The sequence below is a fragment of the Peromyscus californicus genome, unplaced genomic scaffold, assembly GCF_007827085.1.
Source record: "Peromyscus californicus insignis strain IS unplaced genomic scaffold, ASM782708v3 Scaffold_11__1_contigs__length_118956290, whole genome shotgun sequence".
Taxonomy (NCBI): Eukaryota; Metazoa; Chordata; class Mammalia; order Rodentia; family Cricetidae; genus Peromyscus; species Peromyscus californicus.
This window is the reverse complement of record NW_026294402.1, coordinates 45,526,065-45,543,056: the sequence shown is the minus strand read 5'-3', so window position 1 is coordinate 45,543,056 and position 16,992 is coordinate 45,526,065.

Here is a 16,992-nt window from a genome sequence, read left to right as displayed (position 1 = left end):
AGGGCCAGCAAACACAAAGTCATGATCAGAATATGAGGATATTTATTACCCTGCTTAATCAGTACACATTGCATATGTATTCTGATAAGTCACACTGCTGTTAAAAGTCTTATATTTAAAGAGACTGGGAATAAGAGTGGTCATTTGGGAAACTTTATACCACCAACAAATCAGAAGATTACAGAATTCAGTTTACAATGGCCCACCTTTGGTAACATGTGAGATAATTTGAATATCAAAATCATTAACAGTAAAATCAACAAGAGAGTGTGACCCATTAGATAAAACAGAAAAACATGGGTGTGTGTGGATACAAAATAAATGAATAAATTAAAACTTTAGGAATATTTACATGATTTCAAGTGCCTCACCCACAAAACGATCATTAATTACCAAAGTGACACCACAGGCAAACACTGATCAATGTGAATATTGTCAATAACGGAGTAGACTGAGGTTAGAGCCCTCATATCATGAGAGAAACACGGCATCACATCTGTGCTGTTTCAGCCAAAGTGTACAAGCTGATCATAAGGAAGCTGTATACAAAAACAAGTTAATAGGCAATCTGCGAAATACTGGACTGCAAACTTGAAGTCTGATGATAACGAAAGTGAAAGCAAGCCAGGGGTAGCTGCAGTTCGAGGGCAGTAAGAGGGGGTGGTAGCTAAAAGCACTATGTGATTCTGAAATAGATCCCTTTTTCCTGGAAAGGAAAATACGGGGACAAACTTGGATGAAGTCTGAGGATGAAAGAATGTAATGTGTCAGTGCTAACTTCCTGATTTTTATGTTGCGTTAAGGATATGTCCTTCTGACAGGGGGAATGTCTTTGTAGAAAATGCACATTAAAGTAATAAAGGACAATGGACCATCAGGCTGACAACTTTCTCTCATGTGCTTTGGGGATGGAGAAATGCTCTTTGAACTGTACTTGCTATCTCTTCTCCTAGTTAGAAATTATTCAAGGAAAACCGTTTACAAACATCAGTACTCTATTGATTACATCACTTACACTATGCCATCCATGCATCTGAGCTCAGCATACATGCTGTGGCTGGGAGCATCTAACAGTCTTTGATCCAAGACAAAAACAAATGAATTTCTGATAGAGCCATCATCATAATCCAGCCCCAGGTTCTGGCCAATCTCACAGATCTTTGTCTTGCCCTTAAAGGCATCAGGGAGCTGTGATGAACTAACTACCTTAGTCACCCTGCAAAAGCCAATTTGGAGACTCCTTTCCTCCAAGATTCCCTATCTTTCCCCTTTGGAAATGCAAATAAGTTGTGTGTATGTGTGTGTGTGTGTGTGTGTGTGTGATCTAGAATAAATAAACATTAAGGTGTCTTTCAACTCTAAAACTATTTTATTTCAAAATGATATTTTTCCTAACTTACTGAGTATATGACAGCCTTCCGAACATGTAGTAAGAACATGCATAATGGCAGAGACAGATAAAAATATGAAGTTATGCCGGGCGGTGGTGGCGCACGCCTTTAATCCCAGCACTTGGGAGGCAGAGCCAGGCGGATCTCTGTGAGTTCGAGGCCAGCCTGGGCTACCAAGTGAGTTCCAGGGAGGCGCAAAGCTACACAGAGAAACCCTGTCTCGAAAAACCAAAAAAAAAAAAAAAAAAAAAAATGAAGTTATGGAGAACTGCGTCCTAAAAGGTGAAGCCAATTCTGTACAGACCTTTGTTTCTTTCTACCAAAGACCAGTAAATAGTTACTAATTGCTAAGTGACCTTAAGTTATCAGTGAGTCCTGAGTTTGAACATTAGAAATAGTAGTCAGAATGAGTTATCAGATCAGGGACATTAGGAGAAACAAGTTTCCCAAAATATAGTAAGGGCAGTTATAAAGTTTCCTAGAAAATGGAATTATTAAATGTATAACAACTTCCTGAATAGGTACTTGAACATTTTCTAGCACTTACTTATTCTAATCAGAAAAACTAATCTACCTTAAGAAGTTAAAGTTAGTACTGTACTGTTAATCTCTGTTCTCACAAGTCCAAATAGACTTATAACTGCTTAACTGTAGTAGTAGGAAAAGTCAGTACATTAAGGACTTTGCCAGAAAACTGGGGGCAGCTTTAATTTTTTACCACCAGGTGGCAGTATTAAGATGTCATAGAAATCTTGACCAATTCTAATCTTCAGTTTGTGTCAAATTCCTACATCATTAGCAAGAAGGAGGTCAGGTAAGAAAAAAAGGAGAGGTAACACAGTAGAATGATGTCGTTAAGATCATGGGCTCGGGGATCAGGTGTCTAGGCTCCCAGTCTTCCTTCTGCCACTTACTGGCTGTGCCATCTTAAACCAGTTGCTTCATTATTGAAGCCTCTGTCTCTCCTTCTCTAAAATGAGACTCATGGATTCTAAGGAGGCCATTCAGCCTGTAAAGAGCTTGCCACACAAGCATGAGGGTCTGCGTTCAGATCACAAGCACCCACAGAAAAAGCAGAGCCTAGCAATGCCCCCTATCACAGGGAGACAGAGACAGGGTTATTCCAAAGGCTCACTGGCCAGCCAGACTACCTGACCAGCTCCAGGCTCATCCAGAGACCTTGTCTCAAAAAATTAATAAATAAGGTGGGAATCAATAGAAGAAGACACTCATCTTCAAGCTCTGGCTTCTTCACAAGTACACAGGAACACGAACACACACACACACACACACACACACACACACACACACACACACAGTGCTTGGTATATCTTAAGGGTTGATTTATGTATAGCTCTTAAGTTTTTCATATACTGAAAGTTCGAACCCCCTTTAAGAAACCCTTTTAAGGGAGGAGGTGGACATGAAGTTCCACTCCTCGCTGACGAGCTATTAGCACTTGATAGCTGCTTTGAGAGGGAGGTTCAGTTCTCTTTAACAGTGTGACTCCTAGTAGATTAACCTCTCTTCAGAGCAGGCCCCACACCCAAGAGTATCTGGGCAACATACATTGGACTCAACAGATTTGGGGTTGTGGTGAGGTGGGGGCAGATCCAGGAGGAGTTGGGTAAGGCAAATGCAATCAAAATACATAGTATGAAATTCTCAAAAACTAATAAAAATTTTAAAATAATAATTAATAATAATCTAAATACATAAAAGAAATTTCTTTTTGTAAGATTTATTTACTTATTATGTATACAGTGTTCTGTCTGCATGTATGCCTACACACCAGAAGAGGACACCAGATCTCATTACAGATGGTTGTGAGCCACCATGTGGTTGCTGGGAATTGAACTGAGGACCTCTAGAAGAATAGCCAGTGCTCTTAACCTCTGAGCCATCTCTCCAGCTCAAGAAACTTCTTTTATGAGACATTGAAGATCTTAGTTAAGAGGGGGGGGGTCATTAAGATGGCACTCTAATTCCAATGACTAGCATCCTCATAAAAATGGACATTTGGAAATGGCTGTGTACATGGGAAGAACATGATAAGAAGATGGAGCAGAGCAAAGTGATGCTTCTACAAGCAAAGGAGTACCAAAGATAGACAGAGACCAGGTGAGAGCTGTGGACAAGTGTGGTGTGTCTTTTGCAACCATCAGAAGGAGCCAAATCTGCCGTTGCCTTGATCTTCAACTTCTAAACCCCCAAACTGTGAGAAAAAATATATTTCTTTAGCTCAATCCACCCAGCTGTGATACTTGCTTCTGGCAGCCTAAGCCACTACTACAGCACATAATAAGAGCTCATTAAACAATAGCTAATATGAGCCCTGTACACCTTTAATCTACTTACATAAAACAATAGTTTTTTCTTAACTGTCCAAAACATTTTACCCTACATCACAGACCTCCTTGCTGCATCAACCTAACCTTAACACCCAAGGCAATGCTTAAGAGTAAATAGATTATGCTTAAATAGGCACTACTGCAAATCAACCCAAATCCTCCTTCCTTCAGAGAGAGGCCCAGCCCTGTTGGTTAGGCTGCCATGCTGTCCTCGGATGTGTGGATTCAGAGCTGCCTGCTCTGTGTGCATGATGCAAACAGAACATGAGGGAATGTTACCTCCCAGGGTGGCCTCAAATGCTCAAAAGGTCCACACCTAGCTTGAGGCCACACAAATTACCTCCAGGACAGACACCACCTTTAGCTTAGAGGAGGAAGAGAGAGAGAGAGAGAGAGAGAGAGAGAGAGAGAGAGAGAGAGAGAGAGAGAACATAGAACACATTAGACCCTGGTTAGAATTTTAACTAAAAGGAATCATTAGTGTGTCATCCTCATTTAAGTCTTTACTTGAATGAATTTATCAGAAAAAAAAAGACATCTCAAAACAACTGGGGAAAGCTGAACATAGAATGACAAAATTAAAGCTTTGTTTGTGCTACTGTTAAGAGTGGTGGTGGGGTACCATTTTACTGTTTGTTGTTTGGTTTAAAGAGAAGGTCTTATTGGTCAGAGATCTGTCTAGGGCTGGTGAGATGGTCCACCGGGTAAAGGCACCTGCTGCACAAGCCTCACACCCTCAGTTGCTTGGTCCCTGGAAGCCACATGAAAGCGGGAGGAGAGAACCAACTCCACTGAGTTGTCTTTGACCTCTACATGTGTGTCATGGTATGTGGGCTCCCCCCCCACACATCATTTGTACACATGTATACACACACACACAATTATTATTATTTACTTTTTTAAATGTAAACATTTTAGAGATGTGTAGGTAATATGATCCAATTTCTTCTAAAAACATGCTCGCAAGAACCAGGACGGGACGAGGAGTGCAGCAAGACGAGAAGACCGGCGACAGCTTTGCAAAGCAACAGATACGTGGTGGTTCACTGTGTTCATCTCCTGCTTTTATGTGCTTGAAAGTTCCCATTAGAGTGAGTGAGTGTGCGTGCGTGCGTGCGTGCGTGCGTGCGTGCGTCAGAAAAGTAGAAAATGAACCAAGAGGGGAGGAAGAGCTCTTACGGGGGAAGTAGTGAGCAAGAGGGCAACAGACTATGACATGGCAGCCTAAGGGGAGACTATTTGTGGGGAAGAAAGGGACCAACAAGGAAAGGAGGAGTGTTGGAGAATATTAGTTTAAGATGTGTTACATTTGTTTATGCCCTGGAACATTTGTTTAATGATGCAAAGGTGTTGCATTCTTTTATGTTGCGTTTGTTTAACTCTGTGAAGCTGTGTTACTTTGTCTAAAACACCTGACTGGTCTAATAAAGAGCTGAACGGCCAATAGCAAGGCAGGAGAGGGATGGGTGGAGCCGGCAGGTGAGAGAATAAATAAATAAGAGAAGGAAAAAAAGATGGAGGAGGAGCAAGAGAAGGAGGAAGAGGACATCAGGAGCCAGCTACCTAGCTACAGAACCAGCAACAGAGTAAGAAGTAAAGAAAGGTATTTAAAATGGAGGAAGATAAAATAGAGAAAGATAAAAGCTCAGAGATAAAAGATAAACGGGATAATTTAAGTTAATAAAAGCTACCTAGAAACAAGCCAAGCTAATGCCAGGATTTATAAGGAAAAATAAGCCTCTGTGTGTGATTTATCTGGGAGCTGGGTGGTGGGCCCTCAAAGAGCAAAGAGCCAAAAAGAGTGAGTTTTAAAAAAAGAAAGAAAGAAGAGAAGAGAAAAGACCAACAATTACAGAGGAGAAAGGACAGTGGGGGATGAAAATGAACAAAGTGTAAAGAAAACATGTATGAAAATGTCATAATAAGACATTTTTCAATTAATTTTAAAAGGTTTCCACTGGAAAGTTTTAAAAACAAAAATGGGAAAAGAATCACAGGCCTTCCTCTTGCTGGGGAAGCTCTACATTGGATAAGGTAGAAAGTTCAGAAATTCCTATGAATCTCTCCTCACGGGAACTAATCATGAGTGGCGTGGAGCTGAACACTGGTATTTTATCAGGTATTTACCTAACACCTGCTCCCTCTAGGAGCTGAGCTAAGATGAACAAGAAGATGTGGATTCCCAGAGACACGCCTCTGTGCTGAGTTCCTTCTCAGCTATAACCTCCTAATCCTCACAATACTGCAAGGAAGAGAGAACCTTTATCAAGGGTCAACTGCCTAACCAGGAGTGGGTTCTGTTCTTGTTGCCTGTTCCATAAATCATCCCACAGATGGTTAAGTTGTATATCCTAATGTGGATGCAACTAGAACGCCCTTGCTCTTTTAAATGTATACAACTTTGCTTCTATAGAAGCAAAAATGGAAATCACTTGCATTTTTTCATGCAATGTCCCTACCATTTTTTAAATTGATATGCATGTCTTAAATTCCTTCTGTGTTTCCAACCCTGTAAACACAAAGATAAATATGGCCCTACCCTAAAGTGTTCACAATCTACCTGTAAGTAAGCCAAGGTCACTGTGTATTACATGCTGCCTTTGAAGTACATCAAAGAGGCAATTGTAGCAAGGGCGGAGCCTGACAAAGCACCTAGTCTTCATAAATCCAATAGGCTTCCAAAGTCCCACCTGCCTCTGCGAGCTTCCCAGGTGTCCGCACAGCTCAGTAAGTTATCTTGTCACCCACAGCCCTTAACATATGCTTCATCATAGCATTCTTCACAGTCACAGATAAACTCACCCTTGAATTCACTGTTTCTATGAACCACCCTCCCCCACGACGCTCAGAACAGTGCTTTGCATTTTACTAGTTACACATGTGTTCATGTGAAATGAAAAGGTAAGTGCAACAGGGCTAATTTCCCACTCTCCCAGTTGCCCTTTCACTTGTATACCTCTCTTATTTTGCTACTAAAACCAGTCAATCTAGTATCTCTTAGCAGACATGAATGTGTTTTCAATATATACAAAATCATTATTGTATACAAAGAAACATGCAAAGATTGAGTCACTTTCTATGGGATAATAATTATTTCTACAAAGTCCCGTGTAGGCAGAGAGATCTGATGTAAAGAGTTAGTCTACAGGAAGTTGCTCTGATCTAAAAACAAGCCAGCTTATGTTTTGAAAAGATTTGTTTTTCAAAAAAAGAATGTCTTCTTGTTAGAAGAGATTGCTTTTCCTTTCCCTTTTTTGGATCAAGAACGGCGCTTTCTCAAAAAGGCTTGTTCAGGGTTACTAAGACATTTAACCACCAATGTGTTCTTAGCATCTTGGGACCAGCTCTTTTCTCCCTATCAACCCGACTTTCTTCTGTGTCATCCCCTAAAATTCATACTTCTCTGTTTTTTACTAAATCTAATGAGTGTCACAAAAATAGTGAGTTTTTATCATCTCAAATTCTAAGGCTCTGCTCCTGGACAGGGAGATAAGAGTATCAGGTGTCACCAAGGCTGTAGTAGAGAACTGTGATTAGAGAATACAAGATAAGAAGCCAGCCCAGCCTCCTCTGCACTACAGCCCAATCTCTCTAGTAATAGGTACAGGGTGATCATTGTTGAGGTTACAATGTATCTCCTACATGGACCATTGCCTGAATATCATCCCTCTAATCTAGAACCACATAAAAATTGTCAATCAAAAGTAGAATCATTCACGTCAAACTTTAGTAAAACAGAGTCAGGAGGCCTCTGGTGTATACCTACTTATCATAAGGACGGTGGCAAGGACTCTCTGAATAGCACAATCTTCCACAAAGGTCACCACAACATTTCTGTGAAGACGTCTGCCCGACAAATTTCTCTTCAACCTTGGACTGGCGTCCTCCCTGCTGGTGATCGTTGTAGTCAAGGATAATGTCTTCAAAACAGCTTGCAGAGCCTTCCTTACTCTGCCTTTTAAACCCTCCCTTTTCCTTTGCCTCCTCTGAAATGCCTAGTCCCTCACAGCACTTATTTCCAGAGTGGCGAATTCCCTACTCAACCCTAACAAAATAATCATTTCTTTCGAGATTTTTCCCTTGTTTTTTGGACCAATACCGTCTACAGAATTCAGTCCAAACTCTTCAGCTCATCCAGTGGCTCATGTGATTTGTCACTTGCCACACACCTGAATCTCCATGACTTTCCCTAATAATACTCAAGACTTGCTGCTCCAGTACACACTTGCCTGCTGCTGCTGACTTTTTTTCCATTGGCCAAGAATGCTCTTTCCCTATATTTTTATGTGACAAGTCCTACCATAAGTCAAAATTCAGTTCAGTGCTACACAGTCCTTGAAGCCTCTCACTTCTTCTAACATCCTTTAGATATTTCTCTAAATCCTCTTTTCTAATGATTCTCAGTCCCTTTTGTCTATAGGCAGTGAATGAAATAGCAGCAGAGAAAAAGACCCAGAAATAAAGAGGTTAATTAAGAATCAACCTATACCTGGACAGTGACTTGTAACTGGGAAAAAAAATTCCCGAGAGGGATGGAGACATTGCTCAGTGGTTAAGGGCATTGTTTGTTCTTCCAGGGGACCCCTGCTCAATTCTCAGCATGCGCATGGCAGCTCACAACTGTCTGAAACTCCAGTTCAAGGGGATCTGATGTCTTCTTTTGACCTCTGCCACCTCTGCACACATATAGTGCATAGACATAAATGCAAGTGAAACATCTACACACATAAAATAAAAGCTGAAATTTTTTGGATGTTTCCAGGACCTGTGATCTACACTGACCCAGTCTGACTATAGATCTATAGGTGCTGTAGAGTAAATGGTATTAATGTATTTAGTCAGTGAATCAACAAGTCTGTACTGAGCACCTACTCTCTATATGACAGTTACTCTGTTAGACACTGGGGATGTGAATTGTAGAATACATAGTCTCTAATCTCACAGTGGTGATAATCTAGTAAGGAGCCAGGTAACAGTCAATAAAGTATACTGTGAGAATGAATGAGGCATGAATGCAGGCGTCCAGCATCACTGAGCTCAGGATGTTGGGTAGACCAGGCTTCTTAGACTTTGACTTGCAACCCCTTTTACTTTACATGGCCATAGATATTTAAGTATAGAAAACAGCTATAGAAATCAAACCTTTACTGACAATAAATTATAAAGAATTGGTTTTAAAACATTTCTTTGGCATGTATATAACTTTACCACTTATTGGAGATTAAAGCAAATTTGCATACTATTAAATGAATGTGCTTGTTAACTTTTACATAAATACTAAACTTTGGCTGAACATTTGGAACTGTAGGATAGAGAGCATCTTCAATATTTTCCAGGTGATTGACATTGTGATTTTACAGACGTCAATGCTAAGAAAGGTATTCACATAAATATCTAGAGCACAATAGCTGAAGTATATTCGGGTCATTCCAAAAACTGTGGGAAACTCTGTCCTAACCCCAAGCCAAAATTCACTGAATTCTTTTATTTCAAAAATGGTTACTTTATTAAGCTGTTACATTAATAAATTCCTAACAAATAAAATATTAATAGATTTAACTAAAACAAAAGTTCTTAGAGGCTTTCAATTTTATAGAGTAAAAGCATCCTATAATCAAAAAATTGAAAACCATACTGCAGGATGACACTTTGACTTGAAAAAAAAAACTGTTTTAAATGAAAGTTAGCAATGCAAACAGGGATTTTTTAAAAAATCACACATTCTAACACAATACAATGCAAAGATAGACTAATTTGATTCATGCTAGGGAATTAAAAGTATTAAGTTGTTGTTTTCTGTAATTAAGCCATTATGTAAAAACTTCGTATGTACAGTAAAAACATGGCAATTCACAGCATACAAAAATCTCAAATGTGAGCTGAGGTGTTTCACACAGCATTTGTTGGAATTGTGCGATGTGACAGCATGCACAGTGTAAAGCACTCGTATTGTATGTTCAGACCAAGGCTCCAATGAGGCCATGTGACCCAACAGAGTGAGCACTGCCAAACACACTTCCAGTTCAGTATGTACTGCGTTTTGAATTAATTTTTGGTCATTGCAGATTCAGAAACCTTTTACTATTGTCAAGTTTTTTCATGATCCCCAAAGTCGGTTACATAACTCCATATGGAATCTCATCCCACAGTGTAAAAAGCTGTGGTGTAGCGATTGGGGGAACAAGACTGAAAAGATAGAAATAGTCCATACATGGAGCCATAAGCCTTGCTGACTAATCTGAACTTTGGCCCTGTGCTGAGTATTTTCTTTAGCCATATCAACGCGTCCCCATACCGATCCATTTTCTAACCTCCTCTTGGTTGCCCTGTCCCCAGCATACTGCGCTACCCAACTCCCTGACCATCTGGTTTCCCATATGATTGGGTAATGGAAGCTCGAGCAGGCCATCTGTGAGCAGGCAGGCAGGTAGTCATGGTAGCTCTTTCCCCGTCCTCTTCATATCAATAGCAGCAGCTGCATCTCTGTAACTAAAGCTCCATCCATTGACCCTACTCCAGCTGATGCTAATCCATTCTCCTAGTTAGCTTACAGTGTGTCAACCTGACACACTGAAAGTTATCTGAGGGATTCCCAACTGAAGGACTGGCCTATGGGCATATCTATGGGGCATTTTCTTGATTGTTGATTGCTGTGAGAGGGCCCAGCCCATTGTGGGTGGTGCCACACCAGAACAGATGGTCCTGGGTTCTAGAGGAAAGCTAGCTGAGCACAAGCCAAAGAGAGCAAGCCAGTAAGCAGCTTTCTGCCACAATTTCTGCCTCTTCTACTGCTGGAATTCCTGTCCTAACTTCCCTCAATGATGGACTGCGATTAGAAAGTGTAATCAAAATAAACCATTTTCTCCCCAAATTGTTTTTGTGCATGGTGCTTATCACAGCAACAGGAAGCAACCTAGGACACCCAGGAACTATTTCTTTTCCTTGTCTCCCCAGCTCTAACTGCTCCCATTGCTGCTAGAATTTGGCCGCCTTCCTATGCATGATTGACTTCCCAAACTGTCCACATAGCTACACATATTACATAGATTAAAGAATCTGCCTCTGAAGCATGTGAGATAAATCTTATTAAGTGTCAAGCGCATAAGTTTGAAGAGAAGTATCTCACGATTAGGGATGTGCATTAGAAAGACCTTCATTTCCGCAGCATGAAGGGCCTGGCAGAAAGCGAAAGTAGGGGAAAGGTGCAGCCACTTAGCAAGTTATTTCATAGCACAGACAAGAGATTGAGGGCAGTACCAATTCAAAGAGATAGACTAACAAGATATCAAGGAAGCAGAATTAATAGAACTTAGTGATCAACTAGATATATAAAAATGAAAAGTAACAATCAAAACCAAATGGCTAGCAGTAAAAACAATCAAAGAAAAAATATGGTGATCAGTATGTACCTCCAAGAAATAAAGCCCTCAAGTTTAGCCTATTCCCAAAAATAACTCCCTCCAGACTGCAGAGATACAGACAAGAGACTAGGAATCATCAACCAAGAGCCTCTGGATCATACACCTTACCCCAATTCTGATGCCAGAATTGTGAAGCAGCCCTCTCACATAGATCTAATAATGAGGGAGGAAATACTTAGTTGTATAGGCATATATAGGTCATATATCTGGTCTACAGGATATTCATTTTATTACAGATTAGCAAGTTGCTGTGTGGGTTTGTGAAGAATCTTGAAATTTAGTCTCCCAGAGTACAAAGCACCCTGACTCTGGAATGATCAGGTCTCTGCATCAGCAAAGAAACTAGAAGTGGGCTTGTCCCTTTACCTCTCCCCCTCCCCAAACCCTTCTCACACCCCAGGATCTGTGTCCCTGCCGCACTCTCTTCTTTAAGTATACAACCCGTCTCCTCCTACTTTGTCTGACTACCTTTGAATGGTCCTTTACAATTCAGCTTCAAGGTGTTGCTTCATAAGCCCTTCTGTAGACCCTGTATTGCCTGTCTTAATTATGTGCAGCCACATGAAGTTTGTCAGAAGTTTGTTCCGAGGTGCTACATTTGCTCCCTAGCACCTAGCTTAATGCCTGGACCACAGCTTGTCTCCTTTATTAATAAGTTGAAAGTAACTAAGTTCGGAGCATGCATTTGACTCAACTTTATATCTTTCTAGAATGATTAGAATATTTTGTGCACTGTAGATTAGTATTTGTTAAATATCTCAATGACAAGATACAATGTATGCCCTTTCTACAGTTAAAAGGAACACATAATTAATGATGATAATCATGACAACAAATCCAAAGAAAGTCTAAAAAGGAACTGCCCAGGAAGCAAAGTTTGTTTCCCAAAGGGTTTATAAAGTAAGCTAATGTGTGATTAAGAATAGAAGGAAGGAAGGAAGGAAGGAAGGAAGGAAGGAAGGAAGGAAGGGAGGGAGGGAGGGAGGGAGGGAGGGAGGGAGGGAGGGAGGGAGGGAGGGAGGAAGGAAGGAAGGAAGGAAGGAAGGAAGGAAGGAAGGAAGGAAGGAAGGAATGAAGGAAGGAAGGGTGTTGTAGGACCTTGTTGTGAATTAGATCTGCCAATATTGATGCTGTAGGAGCCAATCCTGAAGTTGTATAGAAACATCTGTTTCTCAAGCACTGATTAAGATAAATATTTTTCAGTTGCTATGGCTTTGGGGTCTATTTTTGACATGGACACCAAATGCAGCTAATAATATAGAAACTCTAGTTCACTTTGTTGCCATTTGACATTGAGGATTCTAATCTCACTAGTTAGGTCAAAACACACCAGACTCATACCACAAAAGATAACTTTCCTTGATCCTCAGCAGCAAACAGCAGAGCTTTGTTATTTATTCTGGCTGCATGGGCTTTCAAACAGAACAGCCTAAGAAGAGCCTCAGAAAGCACTACGGACATCTCTTTGACACACTGTAGAGCGCCACCTCTCTCCCATTGCTGTTAGTTTTTATGGAGGGACTTTAAGAACACATTCAAGCTCAGCCCCAGCAGCAACAAAAAAAAAAAAAAAAAAAAAAGTCTCCACATAATAACCAAAACACTAAATATACAGAATAAAGAAAGAATATTAAGAGCTGCAGAGGAAAAAGACCAAGTAACATATAAAGGCAGACCCATCAGAATTACACCTGAATTCTCAATGGAGACTCTGAAAGCCAGAAGGTCCTGGACAGACGTTTTGCAGACACTAAAAGACCACAGATGCCAGCACAGACTACTATACCCAGCAAAACTCTCAATCATCATAGATGGAGTAAACAAGATATTCCATGATAAAATCAGATTTAAACAATACCTATCCACAAATCCAGACCTACAGACAGTACTAGAAGGAAAACTCCAACCCAAGGAAGTTAGCTGTACCCACAAAAACACAGGGAATGGACAATCTCATGCCTGTAAATCCCAAAGAAGGGAAACATACACATACTACCACCATCAACCACAAAACCAAAAAATAACAGCAATTAACAATCACTGGTCAATAATATCTCTTAATATCAATGGACTAAATTCACCAGTAAAAAGACTCAGGCTAACAGAATGGATATAATAACAGGATCCATCCTGCTGCATATAAGAAACACACCTCAACTTCAAAGACAAACATTACCTCAGAGTAAAGGGCTGGGAAAAGTCTTTCCAATCAAATGGACTTAAAAAGCAAGCTGGTGTAGCTATCCTACTACCTAACAAAATAGACTTCAAACTAAAATTAATCAAAAGTGATGGCGAAGGACATTTCATATTCACCACAGGAAAAAAATCCATCAAGGTGAAGTTTCAATTCTGAGCATTTATACCCCAAATACAAGGGTACCCACATTTGTAAAAGAAACATTACTAAAGCTTAAATCACACATCAAACCCCACACACTAATAGTGGGAGACTTCAACACCCCACTCTCACCAATGGACAGGTCTGCCAGATAGAAACTTAACAGAGAAACATAACAAATGTTGTGACTCAAACGGGGTTAACAGATATCTACAGAACATTTCACCCAAACACAAAAGAATATAACTTCTCAGAACCTTATGGAACTATCTTTAAAACTGACCGCATACTCAGTCACAAAGCAAATCTCAACAGATACAAAAAATTGGAATGACCCCCTACAAGACCATTATATTGTGATGGTGGCCATTGGGGAGGCAACATAATATCTGGCTATTCTTTTGCTGTTTTTAGCAGTCATTCTGATTATCGCAGAAGGCTAGTAACTCTTAGGGACTGCAAAGTGAGGACACTCTGCTTCTCCCATGTCTTCCTTATTAACATGAACTGAGCTTCTCACTAACTAATTGGTTATTTGACAGAAATAATATGGGAAAGACAGGAAAAATGCTTAATTCCTTTATCAGTTTTCAAAATTAAGAGGTGGTTCTTGCAATCTTCAAAACACTGATGGTTTTTTAATCATTGTTTCATGAATTCAAAACCAAATTCACAGAGTTATTACCATTACTTTTGTTCATTTTAGCTATCTTTGGTCAATGAAAGCTTATCTAAATTGACTCCTGAATCTTTTTGACAAGACTCTAATACTTTTGGATAGCTTCCTTGCTTTCTGGTATCACAAACTTTTCACAAACTAATATGGCATAATTCCTATTTCAGACATGGAACCAATCATTTCCCTAAGAATCCCTATGTCGTGTTTTCTCATGAATTAGACTGATTTGAATATTTTATTTTTTTAGATTTAATTTTTTTTATTTTTATGCCTGTGTCTGTGTGTATATATGCCATGTGTGTGCTGGTGCCCACTGAAGTCAGAGGAGGATGTCAGATCCTCCAGAGCTGGAGTTACAGACAGCTGTGAGCTGCTGGATGTGGGCGCTGGGAACCAAATAGGGACCTATGGAAAAGCAGCAACCACTGAGCCATCTCTCCAAGACCTGAGTGAATATTTAGATGCATGAAATTTATTAGGGGCTTCCCCTAGAATCATCGCCTGTTAGGGAAAACAAAAAACAGGATTGGTAGAAGAACTGAACCATAACATAATAGTAGCAATCCCACAAAATAACACTGTAAGATTTTCTGTCCTGAAGCAAGCGTTTGACGTAATCCACATTAATCAGTCATTCCATGTAGGATGCTCTAGGGCATGGGGGAGATCCTAAGAGTGATAGCTATTGTTATCTGATAGTAGAGCTTCTCAATCACTGCAATATCATCCCCCAGGGTACATTTCATAATGTCTGGAGATATTTCCTGGTTGTAAAAGCTAGGAGTAGGATTCTGCTGGTATGTACTATGTAAAAAGTTACAGATTTTGCCAAACACCTTCTAACCTCCAGTGTGGTCCCAATAACAAAGAATGTCTAAACTAAAATGTCAATAGCACAGAAACAGAAAGTTTGGCTTAGGGCAACACTAAGACAGTGACTCATTGTTACAGTAAACTGAGTGAGTTCCTTTTGTTCTAACATTGAAACAAACTATTGGTAGTCAGGGAGATGCTCTCTTCTCACGCTGGCAATCCCAAATACTTGAGTGCCCAAGGCAAACCCAGTGAATAAGCCCTAAGTGTGTGTGTGTGTGTGTGTGTGTGTGTGTGTGTGTGTGTGTGTGTGTGTACAGGTACTTGGCAACTATTATAATCCATAGCTATTAGCCTATGTGAGCAATGACAGAAGATAGTAGCAAGCAGCGCCAGGTGGTACTTTCTAGTTCCAGTTCTTGTACAGGCCTCAGATGCTAGAACCTTCCATTATACAGAGGCAAGTATTACAACTATCGGGCCTATTGTGTCAAGATTCCTAGCCCTTGACAGTGGTTTACATTCCAGCGCTTGGGCATAGTGTGTCTTAGATACGTTGCAATTGGAAGGTCCCTAGAACTCTTCCACCAATTTCTCATCTTGAGGTCTTACCAATCCTCTTTGTCTTTATCATCTCTGGTGCAGAATTCTCTGGAACTCTAGCTGTCCTCTTGTCGCTACTGCTATTGTCACTGCTATCAATACTTCCTTCCTTCATGTTACCAGTTCATCCCACGAGTGATAAAACTCAAAAACAGTCAAGAAAAGAACACAGGAGAAGAGCACTTTACCTGGCCTAATGTTGTAACACCAAGTAGAAGTGCAGGAGGCTACCTCATAAACTGAGCCAACAGCCTGCTTCTATAGACAGAACAGTGAGCATGGCAGAGGTGTCTCCAACAATGACAGACAGCAGTCCTTCACAAGGGACTGTGTTTACACCAATCATAGCACCGTGCCTTGTGTAAAAGAGGACATATGCTTGCTCCAGCCACAGGAATCTCTTTTGAAAATGAACTGCAGTAATCACAGACCTGCTGGGCTAACAAGGTTAAGTGTTCAAACTTTGGAATGGGTAGAAGTGGCTACAGGGTCATGTGGAATTCACTGAGACTTGTGATGACAAAAATCTGATACAAACTGTTTTGAAAAACTTTACTCTCTGGAGCTAAATTTGTTCTTAAGCAGCAACCAGCTGCAGCTACCACGTAGTTTTTGAAAGGTGTCTGTGGGATCTTCAAAGCACCAGGTGCGTGTGGGCTGTTTGCTTGATATGCTTTCACTCAAGGCAACCAGAGCACAGAGGAAAATTTAACAGCTGTCAATTAGAGAGTCAAATTGCCCTGGCTCCCAACACCTGGCTTATTTAAAAGTCACATAAATATTAAAGGAGGTGCTTACAATAAAGGCCCCTTAAACTTAATAGCGATATAATTGTATTTAAAGGGCTCTAACTGCTGCTTCTGCAGTAGCCCAAGGAGAGTTGCATTCTCCTAGCTCAAGATGAGAACAGGCAGGTACTAATGTTCCCAGCAACATAGAGATTAAGGCCTCAGCCCTAAAAGAGGAACCTAGTGGTGTACTATAACATCCACTGAACACTTAACTTTTAAGGAAAAGTAGCAGATAAACACCTCAGTCTGAGTGCTAGGAAGATTGGAGGTTATCAGTTTAGTCTTTATTTCTAGGTCTTTTCAGAGAGTAAAACTAGGAAAAAAATGAATACACATCATTCATACCAATATTTCCACTTCAAAACTAAGAGTGTGGATAAAATGCTTACGTTCAGAGAAGCTAAGTCATTAGTACCGTCACCCCCCCCCCCCCAAAAAAAGTTCCTGGATGCCGTATGGTTAATCTTTTTTTGAATCTCATTAAGTTTGCATATTACAAGGGTTATAAAAGAAATGGAAAACTTTAATGGCAGATGCTCAAAAATAATACCGACCAGGGGGCTGAGGATGTAGATCAGTTAGTAGAATGCCTGCCTAGCATG